This window comes from Mobula hypostoma, chromosome 3, assembly GCF_963921235.1.
Source record: "Mobula hypostoma chromosome 3, sMobHyp1.1, whole genome shotgun sequence".
Lineage (NCBI taxonomy): Eukaryota > Metazoa > Chordata > Chondrichthyes > Myliobatiformes > Myliobatidae > Mobula > Mobula hypostoma.
In genome coordinates, this window is record NC_086099.1 from 165,639,984 (window position 1) to 165,659,580 (window position 19,597).

A 19,597-nucleotide genomic window follows, 5' to 3' on the forward strand; every position below is an offset into this window, starting at 1 on the left:
TGGACTCAGACCCCAAGATCCCTCTGATCTTCCACACTGCCGAGAGTCTTACCATTAATACCATATTCTGCCATCATATTTGACCTACCAGAATGAACCAGTTCACACTTACCTGGGTAGAACCCCATCTGCAACTTCTCAGCCCAGTCTTGCATCCTATCAATGTCCTGCTGTAACCTCTGACAGCCCTCCACACTACCCACAACACCCCCAACATTTGTGCCATCAGCAAATTTACTAACCCATCCCTCCACTTCCTCATTTATAAAAATCACAAAGAGTAGGGGTCCCAGAACAGATCCCTGAGGCACACCACCGGTCACCGACCTCCATGCAGAATATGACCTGTCTACAACAACTCTTTGCCTTCTGTGGGCAAGCCAGTTCTGGATCCACAAAGCAATGTCCCCTTGGATCCCATGCCTCCTTATTTTCCCAATGCTTTATAAAGACTCAGTATTAGATCCTTGTCTTTATATTCTACTTCTCTTGAAATGAATGCTAACATTACATTTGCCTTCCTTACCACCGACTCAACCTAAATTAACCTTTATGGAATCTCGCAGGAGGATCTCAGATTTTTGAATTTACTCTATATTTGAAAATAGTCTACACCTTTATTCCTTCTTCCAAAGTGCATAATAATACAGTTCCCTATACTAAATTCATCATCATCATTATGGCCATGATTGCTCTTGGCAGATTTTTATACAGAAGTGGTTTGCCATTGCCTTCTTCTGGGCAGTGTCTTTACAAAGACAGTTGACCCCAGCCACCATCAATACTCTTCAAAGATTGTCTGCCTGGCATCAGTGGTGGCATAACCAGTACTTGTGATATGCACCAGCTACTCATATGACCATCCACCACCTACTCCAGTGTTGTCACGTGATCCTAATTGGAGGGCTAGGCAGGTGCTACACCTTGCCTGAGGGTGACCTGCAGGCTAGCAGAGGGGAGTGCCTTACACTTCCTTTGGTAGAGATGTACCACCACCCCGCAACACTATATTTCATCTGCCAATTCTATGCCATTCTCCTAAAACCCTCTGCAGAGCTTCCTCAACACTGCCTGCACCTCCACCTATTTTCAAATCATTTACAAACTTTGCCACAAAGCCATCAATTCTGCCATCCAAATCATTGACCTATAATGTGAAAAGAAGTGGTCCTAATACTGACCCTTGAGGAACACTAGTAGTTATTGGCAGCCAACCAGAAAAGGTCCCTTTTATTCTCACTCTTTGTCTCTTGCCAGGCACCCAATCTACTATCCATGCTAGCATCGTTTCTGTAATACCATGGGTTCTTAGCTTGTTAAGCAGCCTCATGTGCAGCTCCTTGTCAAAGGCCTTCTGAAAATCTAAGTATATAACATCCCCACTGACTCTTCTTTGGTCTATCCTGCTTGTTATTTCCTCAAAGAATTCCAACAGATTTGCCAGGCAGATTTCCCCTCGAGGAAACCATACTGATTTTGGCTTATTTTATCATGTGCCTCCAATACCTTAACAATCAACTCCAGCATCTTCCCAACCACTGACATCAGGCTAACTGGCCTACAATTTCCTTTCTTCCACCTCCCTCCCTTGTTAAAACGAGGAGTGATGTTTGCAATTTTCAGCCCTCCTGAACCAATCTAATGAGTCTTATCAGATTATTACTAATGCCTCCACAACTTTTCAGCTACCCCTTTCAGAACCCTGGGGTGCAGTTCGTCTGGTCCAGGTGACTGATCTACTTTCAGACCTTTCAGTTTCCAAAGCATCTTCTTCCCAGGTAAAAGCAGCTACACTCACTTCTGCCTCTGACACTCTTGAATTCCTGGCATACTGCTAGTGTCTTCCAAGTGAAGATTATCACAAAATACTACTAAGTTCATTCACCATTTCTTCCCCCCCCCCCCCATTACTACATGTCCTGCATTATTTTCCAGTGGTCTGATATCCACTCCAGTTTCTCTTTAATTCTTTATATATCTGAATAAACTTTTGGTATCCTGAAAGAAGATCTGGTACTTTCCCAGCATATATGATGAATTAAGTCTTCTTGGGCTTCCAGCCGGGTACAGACTTTAACTGCAGTTTCAATGACAAACTCTGCCATTTTCATTGGGGATGATGCCTGGGCATGTCTAGTCCAGTGGTATTTAAACCTCATTGTCTGTCCCTCCTGATTAGTTAGCCCTCATCCAATCAGGTTTCTGCTGTCCAACTTTGTTTACAATTGATTTCCATTTCTTACTTAGAGACTTTAGTCTGTTAAAATTCTTTTCCTCTAGTTTTATTTCAATGGCTCACTTCACCTGACCATCTCAAAAGCCATTGATGCGGCACAGTAGTTTTGTGGCATCGAAGTCAATCCTATGGCCATTGTAAATGCAATTTTCTGCTTCTGCTGATTTCTCCAGGTTACCCAAATGAATGCACCTCCTGTGCTCCTTGATGCGGGTTTCCACCGTACCTTGCGTCTGCCTGATATATGCTGCTCCGCAGTTACAGGGAATCCTGTAAACATCAGCCATCCTGACGCCCAGTTCATCTCTGACCTGCTTAGGCTGTAATTTGAGTTTCCCTACGGGTTTGTAGATGGTATTAATCTGGTATTTCTTCAGGATCCTGGCGATCCTTCCAGAAACCATGGAAATATAGGGAAGAGAGGCAGTCATGATGGGTTCCTCCTCATTGTTAGGTTTCCTGGTTTTCCATTCGACTCGTTTAAGTGCCCGATTGATTTACTTCATCTTGTAGCCACTCTGAAGGGATGTCATGTGTAATTGTCTTATTTCCTCATGGATACTCTCCAGGTTCAAAATAGTTTTCAAACAGTTAATCGAAGTAGTAATGATCCTGAAGAAATATCGGATTAATACAATCCACAAACCTATAAGGGAGCTTGAATCGCAGATTATGTGGGTCAAAGATGACCTGGGACTCAGGACGGCTGGCGTTTACACGATTCCCTTAGAACGCTGAGAAGCATATATCAGTCAGATGGGACACACGGTGGAAACCCGCATCAAGGAGCACGGGAGGTGTATCCATTTGGTTTACCTGGAGAAATCAGCAGTAACAGAACATTGCATTCTCAATGACCATAGGATTGATTTTGATGGGAAATCATTACTGTGCTGTGCCAATGGCTTTTGCGACCACCAGGTGAAGAAAACCATTGAAATAAAACTAGAGGAAAAGAATTTTAACAAAGATGAAGGTCTTGTTCTAAGTAAGAATTGGAATTCGATTGTGAACAAGGTGAGAGAACAGAAACCTGATTGGATAAGGATTAATCAATCAGGAGGGACGGACGGCAGGGGTGTAAATACCACCGGACTAGACATGCCCAGTCATTATCCCAGATGAAGATGGCAGAATCTGTCATCGAAACATTGATTAAAATCGATACCTGTACCCAGCTGGAAGCCCAAGAAGAGTTTATGCATTTTGGTATCCTCTTTTATATTATCAGCTAGCTTACTTTCATATTTTGTCTTTTCTCTCCTTAAGTTGCCTTCTGTTGGTTTTTTAAAAGCTTCTCAAACCTCTAACTTTCCTCTAATTTTTGCTATATTCTACGCCCTCTCTTTTATTTTATGCTGTCTTTTACTGTCCTTATCAGCCATGGTTACTTCATTGTCCCTTTAGAAATAATCTTCATCTTTGGGATGTATCTATCCTACACCTTCCAAATTGCTCCCAGAAACTCTGGTCTTTACTGTTCTGCTATCATCCCTGCTAGCATTCCCTTTCAGTCAAATTCAATAGATTTCAATAGGTACGTTTAATGTTGTAGAAATGTATACAATATACATCCTGAATTTTTTTTTCTTTGCAAACATCCACGAAAACAGAGGAGTGCCCCAAAGAATGAATGAGTTAAATGTGAGAACCCCAAAGTCCCCCCAGCTCCCCCACCCACACATAAGCAGCAGCAAAGTGACGACCCCCTCCAGCAAAAAAGCATCTGCACCATCTACCGAGCACTCAAACATGCAGCAAAGTATCAATAAAGGCCCAGACTTGCAGTACCCCAAAGGCTACTTGTTCACCCAGTAATGCAACATACCACAGGCTCTCTCTCTTCCTAATAGGGGAAAAAGAGGTGTCCCTGCTTCACACCTCTTTGGCCACCTCTTCTCTCTTCTCCCTTTACTCCACTGTAATACTGATACATCTGACTTTATCTTCTCCCCCTCAAACTGCAGTAAGAATTCTATCATATTATAATCACTGTCTCCAAAAGGTTTCTTTATCTTAAGCTCCCCAATCAAATTTTGTTCATTACACAACACCCAATCCAGAAAAGCCTTTCGCCAAGTGGGCCCAACCACAAGCTGCTATAAGAAGCCAGCTCATAGACATTCTACAAATTCCACCTCTTGGGATCCAGCACCAACCTGATTTTCCCAATCTACCTGCTTAGAGAAGTCTCCCATGACTATGGTAACATTGCACTTTTGACATATCTTTCCTATCTCACGTTGTAATTCGTACCCCACATCCTAGCTGCTGTTCCAAGGTCTCTATATAACACCTATCATGGTCTATTTACCCTTGCAGTTTCCTAACTCTGCCTACAACAATTTTACATCTCCTGTTCCTATGTCATTTCTTTTTAAGTATTTAATTTCACTTTTTACGAACATAACCACCCATCCCCTCTGCCTACCTGCCTATCCTTTTGATATAATGAATAAAGGCAGGAGGAGAAGATGGCGGCGCACCTGCATGTGTGCATTCCTCCAGTGAAAAATGATATCGTATCTGTTAAATGGGGGCCGTGGACAATTCTGATTTGATGGAGAATGGATGTGAAAGCACAGAGGAACATCTGGAGAAATTTCTGAAACGCCCGTTTGCTGCTGTCATTACTGTGTGGTCGGGAATCTTTCAGAGGGTAGGCCTCAAAATCCCTGGCCTTGCCTGCTTTTGGCGACCGAGAAGGAGGTCAAATCATTCGGACAGAGATGGCGCTCAGTACTCAGTGTTGGAGAGCTGATCAGAGCTCGAAGTTTTCGGGTGACTCAGAGTCGGATTGTGGTCGGCATGGCAGGGAGAGTTCTTCTTCCTTCTCCCGCCTGCGTGAGATGTGGGACATTCGAGAGACTTTAAACTTTACTGTGCTCATGGACTTCTTGATCAAGTTATGGTATTGTTGCACTGTTGTAACTATATGTTATAATTATGTGGGTTTGTCAGTTTTTTCAGTCTTGGTCTGTCCTGTGTTTTGTGATATCACACCGGAAGAAATATTGTATCATTTCTTAATGCATGCATTACTAAATGACAATAAAAGAGGACTACGTGCCTTCATAATCTAATGTATATCGTTGGTTGTTAAGCTCCCAGCTGTGATCTTCTTTCAGCCACGACTCAGTGATGCCCGCAATGACATACCTGCCAATCTCTAATTGCAGTACAAGATGATCTACTTTATTCTGTATACTACGTGCATTCAAATATAACATCTTCAGTCCAGTATTCATTACCCTTTTGATTCTGCCCCCATGTTACACTTCAACTCATCTCACTGACTGCAACTTTGCCCTACCATCTACCTACCCTTCCTCACAGTCTCACTACAAACTGCACCTAATTGTATACCAACTGCCCCATCCTCAGTCCCATCAGTTCTCATCCCCCTGCCAAATTACTTTAAATCCTCCCCGACACCACCAGCAAAATAGCCTACAAGGACATTGGACTGCTTGTGCTTAGGTGTAACCTGTCCTTTTTGTGCAGGTCATACCTTTCCCAGATCCCGAAGATCCAGGTATCTGAAACCCTGCCCCTTGCACCAATTCCTCAGCCACACATTCATCTGCAAAACCATTCTATTCTTACCCTCCCTAGCACATTGCACAGGCAGCATCCAGACATTACTACTCTGGAGGTCCTGCTTTTCAGCTTTCTGGCTAAGTTGCTAAATTCTTTCTTCAAGATCGCCTTCCTTTTCCGACCTATGTCAGTGGTACCAATATGCACTACAACTTTGGGCTTCTTACTCTCCCCCTTTAGAATACCATGGACCTGACTCTAGCACCTGGAAGGCAACATACCATCCCAGGTGTCTCTTCCATGTCCACAGAACCTCCTCTCTGTTCTCTAACCATGGAATCCCCTATCACTACTACACTTCCCTTCTACCTCCTCCCCCTCTGAGTAATAGAGCCAGACCCAGTGCCGGAGGCCTGAGGCTAGATCATCCCCCCCCCCGCCCCCAACAGTATCCAAAACACTACAGATGTTGTTGAGGGCAATGGTCACAGGGGTACTCTGCACTGACTGCCTATCCCCTTTCTCCCAGTTACCTGTGCCCTGCACCTGGGGTGTAACTACCTCCCTGTATTTCCTATTGATCAACCTCTCAGCTTCCTGAATGATCCTGCATTCATTCAGTTCCAGTTCCAATTCCTTAATACTGTCTGAAAGAGCTGCAGCTGGCTATAGCTCTTGCAGGTCTTGTCATCAGCGACACAACAGGTCTCCCTGTCTACCCACATCCAAATGCCAAGTCATGCACAATTCAACGTCTCCTCGGGACCTGTGGCGTGTAGAATATCCCCACTGCTCTTTCTCACTTCTTTTGAACTCTCTCTCTCTCTCTCTCTCCTGCTATGCAATCTAACGTCTCCTTGGGAACTGTGGCGTGCAGAATGGCCCGACTGTCTCCGCTCGCATCTTTTGAACTCTCTCTCACAAAGCAATTGAACTCCTCCCCAGGAACCGTGACACACAGAAAATGCATTAATGAGCAGATGTACAGGTGCTCCTAATAAAGTGGCCACTGAGTGTCTGTTGGCAAGGGAAAGCGGGAGCACACCTCTGGTTCCACAAGGAAAGTAAGCATAGAGCATAGAATATATGTTATATGGTTATATGGTTAACAGTACAGCAAAGGAACATGCCCTTTGGCTCACAATGCTGTGCTGAGCCAGCTAAAAAGTAAATCAAAAACACACAGACACTAATCCCTCCTACCTACACAATGTCCGTATCCCTCCACCATCCTTGCATCCATGTGCCTATCTAAAGGTTTCTTAAAAACCTCCAATGTATTTGCCTCCACCTCCATACCAGGCAGTGCATTCCAGACATTCATCACTGTGAGAAAAGAGTTATCCCTCGTATCCCCTTTGAACTTACCCTCTCTCACCTTCAATGCATGCTCTCTGGTATTGGACATTTCTACCCTGGGAAACATACTCCCTGTCTACTCTGTGTATCCATCTCATAATCCTGTAAACCTCTATCAGATCTACCCTTAGCCCCCACTGCTCCGGATAAAACAACCCAAGTTTATCCAGCCCTTCATGAGAGCACATTTTCAAAACCAGGCAGCATCCATTCATTTTGGATCTCCCCCTCCCCCTCCAACTTTCAAATCCCTTACTCACTCTTCCTTCAGTTAGTCCTGACGAAGGGTCTCGGCCTGAAACGTCGACTGCACCTCTTCCTACAGATGCTGCTTGGCCTGCTGCGTTCACCAGCAACTTTGATGTATGTTGCTTGAATTTCCAGCATCTGCAGAATTCCTGTTGTTAGCATCCAGATAAACCTCTTCTGCACCCTCTCCAAAGCCTCAACATCCTTCCTATAGTTGGGCAAACAGAATTGTATGCAATACACCAGATGTGGCCTAACCAGAATTTTAGAAGGTTGCAACATAACCTCTTGACTTTTGAACTCAATGCCTGGACTAATAAAAGCGATCATTCCATAAGCCTTCTTAAGCACCCTAATCGACCTGTGTAGCCACTTTCAAGGAGCAACTAGAAAACGTGGATCCCAAGATCTCTCTGTTCAGCAACACTGTTAAGGATCTTGCCCTTAACTGTACTGTCTCCTTACTTTTGCCCTACAAAGGTGCAAAACCTCACATTTATTTAGGTTAAACTCCATCTGCCATTTCTTTTCCCATATCTGCAACTGATCTATATCATTCTGTATTCTTTGCTAGTCTTTTACACTATTCACAACGCCACCAATCTTGACATCACTGCAAACTTACTAACCCACCCATCTACATTTCGTCCAGGTCATTTATATACATTACAAACAACAGAGGTCCCAGCACAGATACCTACAAAACACCACTAACTACAGACCTCCGGCTTGAACAAGTCCCTTCAACCGTTACCATCAGCCTTCATGTACAAGCCAGTTCCAAATCCAAACATTCATTTCACCCCGGACTCCATACACCTTAATCTTCTGAATTAGCCTCCCATGATGGACTTTGGTAAATGCCTTACTAAAATCCATGTAGACAACACCCCTATCCTCATCACTCCTCTCATCACCTTGTCAAAAACTCAATCAAGTTGGTAAGACATGACCTGCCCCATGCAAAGCATTGCTAGCTCTCCCTAATTAGGCCAAATGGGTTTCCAAATACTCAAATATCCTATCCCGAAGAATTTTCTATAGCAATTTCCCTATAACTGACATGAGACCCACTAGTCTATAGTTCCCAGGATTTTCCCTTGTTTCCTTCTTAAATAGACGTACATTAGCCACTCACCAGTCCTCTAGGACCTCGCCTGTGCCTAGTGAGAACACAAAGATACAGCTCAAGGCCTCAGCAAGCTCGTCTCTTGCCTCAATCGATAACCTGGGGTAATTCCCATCAGGTCCTGGGGACATATCCACTTTAACACTCATTAGGAGGTCCAACACTTCCTCCTCCTTGACCTCTAAATGCCCTAACATTTTATACACTCAATGAATGAATATTTTTGACTTTCTTTCACATGCATCTACAAGTGGTGGCGTCATCACCAGCAAGTGCCAAGGTATAGGGATGTAGCCCACCTGCTGAAAATAGCGAATCAGATGCACGATTCACAACCTACCTGCTGTGTCATTCCATTGAAAGTAACCTGCTGCTGAGACGATTAGAAATGTTCACAAGCTTGAAGCAGCAATGTGCCCCTGAGGTAAAATTATCCCCTCATCTTCCTTGCAATAACACCTGGGAGTGTAATTGAATTTGTTGCATTGCTTGCAGAAACCTCCCTTCAGTTTATTTCCAAAATCTGCCATCCAACTCAAATCTGAGATTGCAAGATTTGTGTTAACCTGAGATCTTAAAGTATATGGGGAAAAGGCCAGGTACATGGAGTTCTGAGATTAAATAGCCACAGCATTGCATGGCACAACAGGCTCCAGAGGATAAATGGCTAACTTGTTTTCCCACATTCCCATGGAGACTTTCACCCTCAACTTAAAAATAGGGCTACATATTTCTTTTAATTTTGCAATATATCAAGGCCAAAATAACTACATTGCAGCATACAAGGAGGCTATTTGTCATCTATACAATGGAGAGACTTTCGTCTCTGTTTCATTGAAATCAATCAACAAATCCTTCAAAAACTTAGCAATCTCACTACTTTCAAGCTTTGCTGAATATACATCTACACAACTCACTTCAATTAGTCCATCACTGGTTCCACACTAGGTTACTTACTAAAGGTGTACTGCTCTAGTTATTAACTCTCGCTACCTACCACTACTGCCCATCCTCTTCAAAATACCCACTCATACTTCTGAAAAAAGCAGCCTCCTGCCGGAAAGTACAAGTAAACCCAGATGTCCAACATCCCTAAACTTGGTCAGTAAATGGCTGAATAGTAAATGATTGCAAGACATGAAGACAATCCAATAATGAATTATGATGAAACCCCCACATAGTATGCTTTATAGATGAGGTGATGGTCTTAAAAAATCTTTTCATGACTATCTTACTAATTTGGCACCCAAAGTGATATAGTTCCATTGCTGATGGTATAACTACAATAGACCCAAATGTGAAAAATAAGATTCAAAACTGCCAGGCAACACACACAAAATGCTGGTGGAACGCAGCAGGCCAGGCAGCATGTATAGGAAGAAGTACAGTCAACGTTTCGGGTCGAGACCCTTTGTCAGGACTAACGGAAAAAAGAAATTTTAAAGTGGGAGGAGGAGGGGGAGCCCCTAAATGATAGGAGAAGACAGAGAGGGAGGGATGAAGCCAAGAGCTGGGAAGGTGATTGGCAAAAGGGATACAAGGCTGGAGAAGGGGGAGTATCATAGCACAGAAGGCCTTGGAAGAAAGAAAGGGGGAGGGGAACACCAGAGGAAGATGGAGAACAGGCAAGGAGTTATTGTGAGAGGGAAAGAGAGAAAAAAAAGTTTAAAATTAAAAATTAGGGATGGGGTAAGAAGGGGAGGAGGGGCATTAACAGAAGTCAGAGAAATCAATGTTCATGCCATCAGGTTGGAGGCTACCCAGACAGAATATAAGGTGTTGTTCCTCCAACCTGAGTGTGGCTTCATTTCGACAGTAGAGGAGGCCATGGATTGATCATCTCAACAGTAGAGGAGACATTGATTTCTCTAACTTCCGCTAATGCCCTCCTCCCCTTCTCACCCATCCCTAATTTTTAATTTTTAATTTTTTTTTCTCTCTTTCCCTCTCACCTTGCCTGTTCTCCATCTTCCTCTGGTGTTCCGCTTCCCCCTTTCTTTCTTCCACGGCCTTCCATCCTATGATACTCCCCCTTCTCCAGCTTTGTATCCCTTTTGCCAATCAACTTCCCAGCTCTTGGCTTCATCCCTCCCCCTCCCATCTTCTCCTATCATTTAGGGGCTCCCCCTCAACCCCCACTTTCAAATCTCTTACTATCTCTTTTTCCCGTTAGTCCTGATGAAGGGTCTCGACCCGAAACGTCGACTGTACTTCTTCCTATAGATGCTGCCTGGCCTGCTGCGTTCCACCAGCATCTTGCGTGTGTTGCTTGAATTTCTCCTGTTTGCGTTCAAAACTGCCAGGAGTCAGATGGTTAGAGTTCCCCCACTCTGAATGGTGGTGATGTAGTGATTGAATTATCAGGCTCAAGTCATGCAGTCATACAGAACATAAGACAAACATTACGCCCGTTGGTATGTATCTGCATCAATACCATTTAACACTACTTGGTCTGCAACCTTCTAAATGTAGGCGATTCAAATGCTTGTCTGAATACGTCTTAAATGTTGTGAGAAAGATCAAAATTCAAAATAAATTTATTATCAAGGTACATATATGTTGCCATATACTACCCTAGATTCATTTTCTGTGGGCATTCACAGTAAGTACAAATAAATACAACAGAATCAAAGAAAGACCATGCACACCAGACAACTAAAGTGCAAAAGGGCACAAACTGTGCAAATAAAAAAAAGAAAATAAACAAAATAATAATAATAATAATAAATAAGCAAAAAATATCAAGAACATGGGACAAAGAGCTCTTGAAAGTAAGTCCATAGGTTGCGGGAACAGTTCAGTGTTGCGGTGAGTGAAGTTATCTCCACCGGTTCAAGAGACTGATGGTTGAGGGATAATAACATAAGACCATGAAATATAATACATATGAGCAGAATTAGGCCATTTGGCCCATCGTCTGCTCCGCCATTTCATCGTGGCGGATCCATTTTCCTCTCAGCCCCAATCTCCTGTCTTCTCCCCATATTCCTTCATGCTCTGACCAATTAAGGATCTATCAAACTCCACCTTAAATTTACATACAGACTTGGCCTCCACAGCTGTCTGTGGCAATGAATTCCACAGATTCACCTCTCTCTGGCTAAAGAAATTCCTCTTCATCTCCATTCTAAAAGGACAACACTCTATTCTGAGGCTGCAGTCTTAAGATTCTCCCACCATAGGAAACATCCTCTCCACATCCACTCTATCAAGGCCTTTCACCATTTGGTAACTGTTTCCGAAGCTGGTGCTGTGGGTTCATGTACCTCCTTCCTCATGGCTGCAGCGAGAAGACAGCATGGCCTGGATGGTGGGGGTCTTTGAGATGTATGCTGCTTTCCTGCGACAGCAATCCATGTAGATGTGCTCAGTGATGGGAAGGCTTTACTATCAGAGTAGTGGGACTGGCTGTATCCACTACTTTTGGGAGGATTTTCCATTCAAGGGCATTGGTAATTCTGTAGCAGGCCGTGATGCAACAAGTCAATATGCTCTTCACCATAGATCTATAGAAGTTTGTCAAATTTTAGGTGACGTACCAAATCTTCACAAACTTCTAAGCAAGTAGAGGTGCTGTCATGTGTTCATTGTAATATCACTTACATGCTGGACTCACAACAGATTGTTTTAAATGATAGCAGCATAACACCAGTCTCTAATATCCTTTCAGGCAGTGTATTCCAGATTCCAACCACTCTCTGTATGGAAAAATCATTCAAATTACACCTTAGCATTTAATCCTTGTCTCAAATCAATATCCTCTTGCGGATGGGACCAGTGTAAATGCAAATAAATGTTTGCTGATTCACATGAGCTGTGTCTGCTCCATATTACTCTATGAACCTGTGGTTTCTCAGAGCATCAGCTCCAATGTGGAAAAGGAAACCTCCTTGTTAACACTCACGGCCTCACCTCAGATGATGAATTAGTGCTCCTCCTTGTTGCACAAGACTTCAAGGAAATATTGAACCAGTGAAATGTGCCCTAGGTGGGAAATTTCCACATCCATCATTACCAATAAGGACTTGATAGCACCATTATGGATCAAGCTAGCTGTGGCATGTAGGACATTGGTGCCAGACTGCCTCTGCTGGAAGATGGAAGCTAGGAATATTGGAGGTAAATGTCCTTGCCCTTATCCTCATCAGTCTACCATTTCCCTGCCCATGATAGCATTGTTTAAGGCGCCAACAGTACAATCCTTGTGGAGGCAAAATCCCATCATCACAGAAAGGACATTCTCCTTCATGGTGTGTGGCATCGCAATTGTGGTAAATAGAATAAAGTTATAATAGATCTGATTCGTGAAAACTGACCATTCATGATGACCAAAGCTCAAATTCAATGCTCAAGGATATTTTCTACCCCACTGTTAAAAGAATATGAAACAATAATGGACACTTGACCTCACGATCTACCTCATCATGGCCTTTTACCTTATTGTCTACCTGCACTTCAAATTCTCTGCAATTGTAACACATTATTCTGCATTCTGTTGTATCGCCTTAATGTACTGATGTGATGAAATTATCTATATGGATGGCATGCAAAATAAAGTTTTAAATTTACCTAAGTACATATGATAATAATGAACAAATGGGACCATCAACATCAGCAGGAGTGTACGCCACCATCGGTAACCTCATGGCCATCACTCTACCATATAATCAAGCTAAGGGAATGATTTTGATTCAATGAGGACATGCTAGGAATGCCTAAAGATGTGTTGCCAACCCATTGAAGCTGCCACAACAAGATACATGTATGCTACAAGGCTGATTGTAGTTTATTTGGCTCCTGTAAATTGCTCCCAGTGTCGGTTGACGGTGGGAGTCTCAGAAGAGCATCAATTGGCCTACGGGAGAGCAAGCATAGAGAAACAGGATTGATAGGATTGCTTTCAGATCCAGCCTGGACTTGATACCTGAATGGCCTCCCTTCAATGATGAAAGAAAATACGGTAATTATGCAACTGATGGGAGGAGGAGGAAGATTTCAAGATTTCAACAATGGCATGCCCAGAATGCGATTACTAAAAACAAGGCCTCAGAATATACAACCGTGTTGATCGAGAAGAATCAAATGGATGACTTGTTTCAGCTTCCTCCATTATTCAAACCACTCAAGAGACAAGGGATTCGGCAAAGACCATAAGACCAGACAACATCCTAGTTGTGGTACTGAAGACCTGCACTGCAGATTAAGCCAGACAGTATACTCAATCAGTTCCAGTACACTTGCAACACTGGCGTCTATTGATCTGCCCAGTTCACAAAAAAGCTGAACAATAACATATTGTAATAAAAATTCAATCCAGCTAATCACCATTCAATGTTTTCTCTCAATAACCAAAGTGATGGAAAGTGTTGTTTACATTGCTATCAAACAGCATCTGCTCTCCAATAACTGATGTCTAATTTGAGTTTCAACAAGATTTTGGGTTTCATCACAGAAACAATCTGAGCTTGAGGCAAAGATATAAATTCCAGAGGTGAAGTAAGAATGGCTGCCCTTGATTCTGTACAAGCGAGCCAGGAACACACTGACAAGGGAGACTAAGGCAGCGAAGACGCGCTGCGTTGGAAAACTGCAAAACAGGTTTTCAGACAACGACCCAGTGTCAGTGTGGAAGGGGCTCCAAAAGATCACCAGCTACAGGAAACCATTCCCCCAGGCTGTGGCGAACCATCAACTGGCTGACGATCTGAACAAGCTTTATTGTAGGTTCGACACCTTCATTCCTCCCCCAGCCAAAACACAGACCTACCTGCAACCCCCATCATCCATCACCCCAACATCTCAGCATCCGCTTTCTCAACCTACATTACAAAACTGCTCCCCCAACCCCCCTTCACTTCAATCCTCTTGTACCTGCACTCAGGATCTGTGAGAGGGAGATGAGTCAGCTGATCCCGAGGCAGAAGACCAGGAAAGAGCCAGGCCCAGATGGCGTGTCGCCCTCCTGCCTGAAGACCTGCGCTGATCAGCTGGCCCCCAACTACACACGGATCTTCAATAGATCACCGGAGCTGTGTGAAGTCCCTCATTGCTTCAAGTGCTCCATTATCATTCCAGTCCCTAAGAAACCCACTATCAAGAAAATGACTACAGGCCTGTTGCATTGACATCTGTGGTCATGAAGTCCTTTGAGAGACTAGTGTTGGCTCACCTGAAGGACATCACAGGCCCCCTGCAGTTTGCTTATCGGCAAATAGGTCAGTGGATGATGCAGTCAACATGGGACTGCATTACATACTACCACACCTCGACAACCCAGGAACTTCTGCGAGGGTCCTGTTTGTTGACTTCAGCTCAGCGTTCAACACCATCGTCCCAGAAATCCTCCACTCCAAACTCACCCAGCTCACTGTCTCCCCCGCCATCTGTCAGTGGATCACAAGCTTTCTGACCGACAGAGTGCAGCAAGTGAGGCTGGGGAGTATCATTTCTAGCACCTGGACAATCAGTACCGGTGCCCCCCAGGGATGTATGCTCTCCCCTCTGCTCTTCTCCCTTTACACTAATGACTGCACCTCACAGGATCCATCTGTTAAACTCCTGAAGTTTGCAGACGACACAACTGTCATTGGCCTTACCCGAGACGGTGATGAGTCTGCATACAGACGGGTGGTGGAACAGCTGGCCCTCTGGTGTGGTCAGAACAATCTGGAGCTAAATACGCTCAAGACTGTGGAGATGACAGTGGACTTCAGGAGGAGCCCCCCAATACACCCCCCACTCACTATACTCAACAGTATCGTGTCTGCTGTGGAGACCTTCAGGTTTCTGGGTGTCACAATCTCCCAGGACCTGAAGTGGACACCCAACACGGACACTCTTATCAAAAAGGCTCAGCAGAGGTTGTATTTCCTACGTCAACTCAGGAAGTACAACCTGCCTCAGGAGCTGCTGATTCAATTCTATTCAGGAATAATCCAGTCTGTTCTCTGTTCGTCCATCACTGTCTGGTTTGGATCACCTACCAAACAAGACAAGAATAGACTCCAAAGAACCGTCAGGGCTGCGGAAAGGATTATACTTTATACTTTATTGTTGCCAAACAATTGATACTAGAATGTACAATCATCACAGCGATATTTGATTCTGCGCTTCCCACTCCCTGCATTACAAATATTAAAGATAGTAAAAATTAGTAAATATTAAAAATTTAAATTATAAATCATAAATAGAAAATAGAAAAATGGAAAGTAAGGTAGTGCAAAAAAACTGAGATGCAGGTCCGGATATTTGGAGGGTACAGCCCAGATCCGGGTCAGGATCCATTCAGCAGTCTTATCACAGTTGGAAAGAAACTGTTCCCAAATCTGGCCATATGAGTCTTCAAGCTCCTGAGCCTTCTCCCGGAGGGAAGAGGGATGAAAAGTCTGTTGGCTGGGTGGGTCGTATCCTTGATTATCCTGGCAGCACTGCTCCGACAGCCTGCGGTGTAAAGTGAGTCCAAGCACAGAAGATTGATTTGTGTGATGTGCTGCGCCGTGTTCACGATCTTCTGCAGCTTCTTTCAGTCTTGGACAGGACAACTTCCATACCAGGTTGTGATGCACCCTAGAAGAATGCTTTCTACGGTGCATCTATAAAAATTAGTGAGGGTTTTAGGGGACAGGCCAAATTTCTTTAGTTTTCTCAAGAAGTAAAGGTGCTGGTGGGCCTTCTTGGCAGTGAACTCTGCTTGGTTGGACCAAGTCAGGTCATTTGTGATATTGACCCCGAGGAACTTAAAGCTTTTGACCTGTTCCACTTGCGCACCACCGATGTAAATTGGGTCGTGCAGTCCGCTACTCCTTCTGAAGTCAACAACCAATTCCTACGTCTTGCTGACGTTGAGGGATAGGTTATTGTCTTCGCATCATGCCACCAGGTTCTTAATTTCCTCTCTGTACTCAAACTCATCATTACCCGAGATACGGCCTATAATTGTTGTGTCAGCAGCAAACTTATATATTGAGTTCGATGGAAACTTGGCTACACAATCATGGGTGTACAGTGAGTACAGCAGGGGGCTGAGTACCCAGCCTTGTGGGGCACCGGTGTGATTATTGGTGTGAAGCTGCCCTCGATCCAGGACTTATATGCATCTAAAGTCAGGAAGCGAGCAAGCAGCATCGCTGTAGACCCATCACACCCTGGACATCACCTGTTCCAACTCCTTCATTCTGGTAGGCGCTTTAGATCACTGTATGCCAGGCCAAATAGGTACAAGAACACTTTCTTTCCGTATGCCATCAGTCTTATGAACACTTGAATTTTAGTCTATTATAAACCAAGTCCACCTGTACATACACAGGTATACCTCATTGTATATAGTTCACGATTATTTGCACTATTGTTTTGTTTGCTTTTTGATTCTGTACAGCCAGGGCTCAGGGAAACTGGCATCAAATTCCCTGTATGTGTCCACATACTGGCAATAATGAAGGATTCTGATTCGGATCAAGAAGCTCTGATAGAACTGAAATCATAAATTGCACAAAGAAGGATGGTTGTAGTTGTTGGAAGTCAATACCTTGTCAGAGGGCATCACAGGAGGAGCTCTATCATGATGTTCAAAGCAGAAATCAATAGATTTCTGAGCATCAAGGGATATAGGAAAATGGTGCTGAGATGGATCAGACATGATCTTGAGAATGGAGGAGCAAACTGGATGACCTATATCTGCTCCTACTCCTTATGTTTTAATGAGTTTGTCAGGGTGTTACTTCAGGTCCAGCTATGTTCAGCTGCTCCAGTAATAACCAACCTTCCATCATAAAGTCAGAAGTGTGTACATGATGCACAATATTCAATCATCATTAGGCCACACTTGGAGTACTGTGTCCAGTTCTGGTCGCCTCACTATAGGAAGGATGTGGAAGCACTGGAAAGGATACAGAGGAGATTTACCAGGATGCTGCCTGGATTAGAGAGTATGCATTATGATCAGAGATTAAGGGAGCTAGGGCTTTACTCTTTGGAGAGGAGGAGGATGAGAGGAGACATGATAGAGGTATTCAAGATATTAAGAGGAATAGATAGAGTGGATAGCCAGCGCCTCTTTCCCAGGGTACCACTGCTCAAGAGGACATGGCTTTAAGGTAAGGGATGGGAAGTTCAAGGGGGATATTAGAAGAAGTTTTTTTTACTCAGAGAGTGGTTGGTGCGTGGAATGCACTGCCTGAGTCAGTGGTGGAGGCAGATACTCTAGTGAAGTTTAAGAGACTACTAGACAGGTATACAGAGGAATTTAAGGTGGGGGCTTATATGGGAGGCAGGGTTTGAGGGTCAGCACAACATTCTGTACCGTGCTGTACTATTCTATGTTCTATGTTATCATGTGCTGATGCCCAATAAGTAACGTTCATGTCACAGGCATGTTAACTACTGAAACAATGATTATCTCTAGTAAGAAAGAGTTTAACCACCTGTCCTTGTTATTAAATGACATTTCTACTGCCAAGTTTCTTGCTTTCAGTATTTTTGAGGTTACCAGTGACCTGAAACAAAATGGACCAGTAGGTCAAAGGATGGATAGCCTATTTCCGACAACAGATAGTCTTTCTACCATCAGCAAGGCAAAGTGGAGCCATACTCATCCATTTGCCTTGACGAGTGTGGCTCCAACTATTCAAATCTGGTAACACATGCATTGTCCAAATATTCATGGCCACTTCCACGGCTGCACAGTGGCTGCAGTGTAAACACCAACAAAATACACTGCAGTTCCAATAACATCAAAGGGTTAAGAGCAGAAAGTACATGGGATTACCACCATCTCAGGTTCTTCTCCATGTTGTTCACTGTCATGAATGAGAAACATGTCACACATCCTTTATTGTTACCGGGTCCAAATCCTGGAACTCCGTGCACCATTGGAGTACCTTCACCGGAAACCCTGCAGTATCCAAGGAGTTGACTCAGCACCACCTTCTCAAGTGTATTTGGGAATGAATATAGGAAAAAGGAAATCAATACAGGCACTGCAGTAAGAAAATGGTTGAAGCTATGTTTATGCTATGACCCTAGAATAAGAAATTTATATATTTTTTATTGGAATGATTATATTATTTTCACCACAGGATGGAAAATTAAACTTAATCACGATCATGCCCAAATCCCCCCCAAAAAAGATGCAGATTTTGATCTAAAGAGTGATGGTTGCTCGAGAAGCTGAGGGTGGATCTCCAACAGGGCTACAATTAGTATTCCCTTCAGCCAGTTTTACCAGGGTGTTAAGTGACAGGAAATATCTAAGACATATTACTATCTTTCCAGTGTTCAGAGTACCTGTCCTAAATTCAGCAAGAATATTGAACACCCAAACAAAATGCTCCATTGGGAATAGAAAGGAAAGGGACAGAATCAGGAATAAGGAGGTTGGGGTGTTGGAAAACAAACTGGCAGGCGATAGGTAAGCTCAGGTGGGGGGGGGGAGCTGGATGGATGGAGGGAGGGGTGATGAAGTAAGAAGCTGAGAAGGATTATGTGAAAAAGATAAAGCACCAAAGAAGAAGGAATCCCATGGGAGAGGATGGAAGACCATGGAAGAAAGGGAAGGACCTAAGGGAGGTGATGGGCAGGTGAGGAGAAGATAAGGGGTAAGATGGGAGCCAGATTGGGAACTAAAAAAAAAAGAAAGAAGGAGGGAAAGACAGAAATTCCTGGAAGTTAAAGAAATTGATGTTCATGCTACCAGGTTGGAGGCTACCTAGATGGTATATGAGTTGCTGCTCCTCCAACCTGAGTTTGGCCTCTTCATGACAGAATACGAAGCCATGGACAGACAGAGTGGGAATCAGAAGTTGAATTGAAATGGACAACCGCAGGGAGATTATACCTTGCTGATCTACTCCATCATTTTGTGTGTGTGTTGCTCAAGACTTGCAGCATCTGCAGAACCTCTTGATTTTATGCTATTGAACACCCAAAGTCATTTCGAGCGCAGAAGATAATACCTGGTTTTAAATAATGCCTGGTTTGCAAACTCCTTTCCAGATAACAAGGAAAAGCAGTGTAATTGGAAAGAATAAAGACCACAAGACAAAGGAGCAGAAGTCTGCCATTCGGCCCATCAAGTCTGCTCTGCCATT

General features: G+C 43.7%; 1 protein-coding gene across 1 annotated transcript in view; it reads right to left on the reverse strand.

Moving 5' to 3' along the window:
* LOC134344369 (E3 ubiquitin-protein ligase HECW1-like) overlaps positions 1-19,597 on the reverse strand; it is a 485,729-nt gene that overhangs the window by 373,575 nt on the left and 92,557 nt on the right. The gene's annotated exons all lie outside the window — the stretch shown is intronic.